At 28.1% G+C, this 4,910-nt stretch overlaps 1 pseudogene; it reads right to left on the reverse strand.

The window, feature by feature from the left end:
* Positions 1–234: 234 nt before the first annotated feature.
* On the reverse strand, positions 235–4,062 carry LOC118073091 (glutathione hydrolase 1 proenzyme-like; annotated as a pseudogene).
* Between the last annotated feature and the right edge of the window lie 848 nt (positions 4,063–4,910).

The raw sequence follows: 4,910 nt of genomic DNA on the forward strand, positions 1-4,910 counted from the left end.
GTTCTACTACATAATAGTGTATTAGTATGATACGATAAACAACATATTTTGAAAGAATAATCACGTTTAAGTCGATATGAAAATTAACCAATATTAAGGTCATTCATTTTATTTCAATAAAACGATGTCTCAGAGAATAATGTTTTCATACTTAACGAATTTCTAACCGATATTTAGCTTGTTTTATAAATATTTATCTAAATAATTAATTTTTATTTTCAAAACGATGTTTTAAATGATAAAATATTTTATTAATTTTATTCATTTGGTAGTTAAATAGTACATTCGTTGATGCCAGAAACATCTCCAGCTCTTCGATAATCTGCATTTGCATATATAGTGCCATTAACTTGAATCAATGCACATACAACACTTCCTCGACCCCTGTATCTAGATGTTATATGGCCTAATTTTTGTAGACCCTCAATAATCGGTTTCATAATACCATACTGATATTCAAGTTTCATTGGTAACAGCTGATGATGAATTCTAGGAGCATCAACAGCTTCTTTAACTGTATCTTTTATCCATAAAATTCTTGCTATTACCTTTAAAAAAATTCAAAAATTTAGTAATTTTGACAATTCGTGTTTTTATGAATAATGATTAATACCAACATAAGCTATAGAAGTGATTATTTTTGTACCACCAGCAGCACCAATAACCACTTTAATATTTCCATCAGAATCAACAAGAAGTGATGGTGCCATAGATGATAAAGGTCTTTTACCAGGTTGAATTAAATTTTCCTTGTCGCTACTAGAAAGACCATAATAATTTACAATTGATGGAATCACAAAATCATCCATTGCACTATTTAATAAGATTCCGGTTGATTCACTTACAATACCGCTTCCAAAGCTGATATGGAATAATGAAACATTCATCAATAAATGTTTTATTGTATTTATTAGACATATATACTGTATATTATAATCTATGATGTTGAAATTGAACTAAAATTTAAATAAAATCAAAAAACATGTTGTCTGTCATTTCTAAAATATGAATTTATTACCTTTATGTAAAATGGAAATGAAAAAAAATAGTATATTCCATTATGGATAGAACTTACTATGTATTCAGACTACTTGTTAGAGAAACAGCATCACCAGATGGAGAAATAACAGAAATATGAGAAGTTCCATGATCTTCCAAAACGTGTGTCTCTCCATGATAATGTTTCGGATCATTCCATGTTTTTACTATCGTCAATTTGTGTCATTATCAATTTAGCATAATGCTTTGATGTTAAATTACCAGCAATCTGTATGAAAGAAAAAACAATTTTTGAATAAGTAAAAATTTTACTAATAATGTATTATTTTATTTATTATAATGACCTCTGTCATATTAACATAGTCAGAATCACCCATTTTACTTCTTAGTGCAAATGCAAATTTAAATGTTTCTATTATTTTGTGATATGTGTTAATTGTAATATTATTTTCTGAAAAACTTTCTCTAGTAAAATTAAATTCGTTAAGTACATTAAGAATAAATATCAAAGTCCTCCACTACTCGGGAAATTTGATGTGTACAAAATACTTCCATCCGAAAAACGTGTTTCTAAAGTATTTTGCCACTTTGCAGTATAATTTTGTATATCGTTTATCGTTAAAATACTACCTAATTTTCGCAAATCGTTAATTAACATGTGGCCCAGTGATCCATTATACAATTCATTTGCACCTTTATTTGCAATAATTTGCAAAGTATCACAAAGATTTCCCAGTTTTATTAAACTTCCTGGAGGTTTGAATTTTTGAGTTGATTCATTAAAAAACCGAAATCTGTAAATTTAATAGGAATAATTTTATCATTTTATCATTATTGAGATATGAAAGTAGAGTTTTACCTTAATGTAGGATCAGTTTTTGTACTATGAGTTCTAAACAAGTCATCATACTGAATTTGGTGTAAACTATACCCATTTCTACAAAGCTTTATAGTATCATTAAACAATTCAACCCAAGGTAATTTTCCGAATTTCTGATGAGCTTCCCAATATCCAGCCATTTCACCAGGGACAGCTATTGAAAGAGGGCCATTTATTGATGCTTTCCCATTTTTATTTTTATACATATTTGTATGTGCTGCTAACGGAGCACGATCTCGTGCATTCAAGTTATAAGCTTTTCCAGTAGCTTTATTATATATCGTCATGAAAAATCCACCTCCAATACCCATGTTTTGCATATTTCCCAAGCCATTACAGATTGCTGTTGCAATAGCAGCATCAACTACAGATCCATTTCTTTCAAGAATTGATCTATAGAATTATTTAATAACTCTCAAGTTTTTTGTGTATTTAATTAACGATTTCAATAAAATTGAAATGTGTATAACACTTATAATTTGCTTAACTTAAACATATTCATTTATGTTCATTGTATTTCGAATACTTACTTTCCGATTTCTGCACACCTATTATCATCAGCACAAATGGCGCCACCCCCTCTAAATTTTCGTAATTTACTATGAGACGGAGGTATAGGTACTTCAACATCTGGAACTTTTTTGATATTATCTTCATTGATGATCAATTTTTTTCTTTCTGATTGAGTTAATATAATAAAGATTATAACCACAATTGTATTTAATAAAATAATTCCACCAATTCTTTTTTTCTTTGAGAATCTGTAAAAATTACAGTTCAATAATATATTAGAAATACACAGAAGAATATTAAGATTGGGTCAAATCATTCATTAAATAGCTATAAAATGTGAAAACAAATATGAATAATGTTGTTTAATAAAACTAATGTAGGAATCGATTAATTTTTATTATATTATGAATAATGAAATATTTGTATACAAGTTAATAAAATTTAAATGATCAGTTGAAAAATCATTTTTTTAAGTAAACTACTACTTATTAGGAATAATATTTATTTATGGTTTTATTCCTTTTTATAATTAAAAGAAAGATTTTATCAGAAATAAAAGCGACGTTTTTCTAAAAAATAATTCATAAAATTTCAATTTAATGCATTTTATATCAACGTTTAATGTAAAACTCTTTTTAATTCGATCCAATCATCTTAATGGTATATTGTACAATAATGTTTCAAGTATTCTCTAATATATTATGAGCTCGCTCTAATACATTAAGACTACATCAAGAATTGTGAATGGAATATTGTTAATTTAGTTAAAAGTATTTTCTCACATATTATTCTGTTGATTTATATCTATTAGTCAAGTCTTATATCCATGATTAAGTAAAAATTCTAATATTTGGGTAAAAACAAATATTAAAATATATTTATTGGTGATAAATTTTTTTATCGTTTAAGAACTTTATAAAATTTGATATCGTTTTCTCACTGCAAGGTGCCTGAGTTTAATGTCAATTAGTGCAGTGATTTACTTTTGTTGATTTAAATATAGTATTAAAAAGGTAATTATTGACTTTTACAAATGCCTAACTTCTAATGTAGCTCAACATTTTCAAATTACTGTCAATGTTTAATCTTAACAAGAAAAAAACGATTTATTTATCAATAAGTAAAGTTAATGATCTTTAAAAGTTAACAGTGAGCTCTCATCTTATAGGCTGTACTGATATTCTGAGTAAGTAAAGTATTTAATAATTATAGAATTGTAATTACTTAAATATTTTTCAGTTGAAACAGTATTTATTGCAATTATAAATAAGAAAAGAAAAATTGCTATCAAGTATTGGACAAAATTATTGTTTATTTTTTTTTCGTTTAATAACAGCAGTGCTCTCACTTACATAGTTTTTTCATTGCCAACAACATTAAAAGATTTCCATCTATGAAAAGTGTATAAATGTGTAGCTGCTTGATTCTTATTATTTTCATTGAATAAATCATTATTAATTGTAGAGAAATGATGTTCGTTAGTAATTATGTTATGAGTAACTTGACTATCAGAAAGTTTATTTTTATGTAACACTTTTTTTCGTTTACGTATATTTTTATTTTTATTCATTTGATTAAAATATTTACTATTTGTATGTATTATATGTAAGTATGTATTTAGGTTACACACGAGAATTCGAACATTTAAGGCTGGGCTACACCTAAGAAAAGTTCCGAAGTAGACTTTGCGTCCTTGCGTTAAGCGGCGGAAGGCCGAAGCTCAGTTTCAATTGAAATTGAGTAGGTAACGGGGAAATTGCTCAAAAGATGATAATTTTCAGGGATGCATTAAAAAAGGGAACTCTTGGGGCACCATAGAATTCACAAATTCTTCAATCATCTGTTCCGAACAAGACAGAGAACAAAGTACTACATCTTTCTCCGTCTTATTCATCAGAGAGAAGACTGCGAGTTCTGGCGCTTCGCCGGCAAGCTCTTATCCCCACCCTCTGTACATTAGTTGTAGGATTATTTTTTAAACAATTCGTAATGATAAACATAAAAAAACAGTCAAAACAATCCACGGTGAGTTCCGGCGCTATAATTAATAAATATAGAATTTCAAATGAATGTATGCTAACTCTGTGGTCAGAGCACGCGACTTTCATTTTGCCGATGAGGGTTCGATCTCAGCCACGGCCAATTTTTTTTTTTTTACATTCGTTAAGATTACATATAATTATCATAATTACCTATTCATATTGGTTTAAAATTAATTTCTAAATTTTTCCAAAAACGACATGTATAGTTACTACGAATTCTCTTTATTAAAAAATGTAGATTCTATAAAACTTTAGAAAACAATTTTATTCCAATATGAATAGGTAATTATTGCAATTATGTGTAATTTTAACAACGAAGAAAAAAATTGGCCGTGACGGGGATCGAACCCTGCCCGGCAAAATAAAAGTCGCGCGCTCTGACCACAGAGCTAACATGTATGCATTTGTTAATAACATGTTTATAAGTCATAAACTGCAGGCTTGGGTACCGAGAATGGGAATAGAGCTTGCCGGCG

This window comes from Chelonus insularis, unplaced genomic scaffold (assembly GCF_013357705.1).
Source record: "Chelonus insularis isolate UGA/USDA-ARS -01 unplaced genomic scaffold, ASM1335770v1 contig_98_pilon, whole genome shotgun sequence".
Taxonomy (NCBI): Eukaryota; Metazoa; Arthropoda; class Insecta; order Hymenoptera; family Braconidae; genus Chelonus; species Chelonus insularis.